Source organism: Belonocnema kinseyi, chromosome 2, assembly GCF_010883055.1.
Source record: "Belonocnema kinseyi isolate 2016_QV_RU_SX_M_011 chromosome 2, B_treatae_v1, whole genome shotgun sequence".
NCBI classification, from domain to species: domain Eukaryota; kingdom Metazoa; phylum Arthropoda; class Insecta; order Hymenoptera; family Cynipidae; genus Belonocnema; species Belonocnema kinseyi.
The window spans coordinates 40453221-40455363 of NC_046658.1; positions in this window are offsets into that span (position 1 = coordinate 40453221).

Sequence of the window (2143 nt, forward strand, 5' to 3'; positions counted from 1 at the left end):
TAAAAAAATATATTTTGACAATCAATTCCAACGGCATCAGCCGGTAACGTTGTAGACGAAAATACGAAACCTGGCGGCCACTAGGCGAGGCTCTAGAGATTTGGTATTTTCGTGTACAACGTTACCGGCTGATGCCGTTGGAATTGATTGTTAAAATATATTTTTACATCTTTTATTATTAAGCTTTGTACTTAAACGTAGTTTTCTTTCGGCTCTTGCATTTCTCAAAGTTTGAGACCGATATTTTATGTATAAAAAAAGTTCGAACGTTCAAAAAATGTTGAGGTTCAGAAAAAAGATGAAATAATTTTCAGTGAAGTTTCTACCAAAATGCAGTACCTAAACGTACTTTATTGCACTCTAATACATTTCCCAAAGTTTCAGCTCGATATTGTATTTACAAAAAAAGTTCTCAAGGTTCAAAAAAACATTCAGTGAACTGAAAAACTGTGGTCGGTAATATAGGTATTTAGCTGTGTCACATGCCCTTAACATAATCTAAAAATGTATAAGAATTCTACTGCGCAAACTCCGGCGGTCCACGATCTGCAGCTCTGGTTAACAAGAAAAGGTATTTGATACTTATTTATGCATTGCAATGAGTGTCCCTAGCGGAAGAATCGGAAAGAAAGTACCTTTCCGATCCTTTTCGATTGCTATGTGCTATGTGCACCCTGAGGACACGGAGCGATCCAAGGATGACAGCCTTCTCCATTTCTCTCGCAAGTGCTTTAGCATATTGTTGACATGCAGGGATGCTTTGCAGACTATTAACGAGTGAAAGCTTGACACCTCCAAGAGCGCCGATGATAAGGACGATTAGTTTAACAGAATATTCCGGGTACAATTGTCGCAACTCCCTTATGAGGTCTTTATACCTCTCTTTTCATTCTCCTTGGCTATGATGACTTTGTCAGCTGGAGCCGAAGATTCGTCAACGAACATGGTTCGCTTCACAAAGTCAAGTAGAACCATGTCAGGACTCGAGTGTGCAACAGAAACAATTGTCGAAAATATAAAGTTTTAGTATATGCGGCACTTCCTATTCTAAACAATTGACTCGATTTCCCTAGGAGCGTTTAGAGGAGTGATATTAAGGTTAATGCCATAAAAGTGACAGAGATGGTAATAAAGCACACTTAGTGCCGCATTGTGCTTTTGGATGTAGGTCGTTCCCGCATGAGTTGGACAACTAGATAGTATGTGAGCTAAATGCTCGGGGTGTGCATGGCACGCCCTGCAGCTATCATCGGGAATGTCTTGGCTCAAAATGTGGCGACGGTATGTTAAGGTGGAAATGACACCGTCTTGGCATGCCAAAATGAAACCCTTCGTACCAGACTTCAATCCGGGCGATTTAAGGAAAGCAAACGTTAGCTCACACGACATTGACTGATTCTCCATATTTTTGTGGAAGATACCAGGCCCTCTCAACTCCAATGGGCGAATATGAAGAATTATGATTATTATTTAAAGCATAGTACAAGTTGCGGCCAACTGTTGGCGCTGCGTGTTGGGACAGGTGATTGAATTTGAAGGTTTGAAAATTCAAAGTGTCAAACAGTGCCAAAGTAGATATTTTATTTGAAAAAATAAATCCGATTACTATAAAGTCGCCTCACGTGAAGCATCGCCAATTTCCGAAGGACGCAAAGCCGAGTATGTTGTGGTTAATAGCGGTGTCAAATCCTCTCTGGACGAAAATAACCTACAGAGAAGTCCATGAAAGCAGTTATCGAACATGCTTTCTGCGTTTTCGGGCGAAGGATTATTTACACGGTCCACGAAATTTTTTCAACAAAAAAATAGTGCCTTGCGTGTCGTTGCCTGAAAAACAGCTGAATGATCTTCCTGGTGATGCTCCGTTTAAGGTAGCCCGTGAATGTAGGTCGTTCCCGCGTGTGCTGGACAACTAGATAGTATGTGAGCTAAATTCACGGGGTGTGCATGGCACGCCCTGCAGCTATCATCGGGAATGTCTTGGCTCAAAATGTGCCGACGGTATGTTAGCTCACAAGACATTGACTGATCCTTCACTTCTTCGTGATTCCTGACAATTTTAAGAAGAGGGTCTCTTCCATTTGCAACTCTATGTGCTGTACCCAGAATAATCCTGTTGTAAAGACATTCAAGACTCAATATT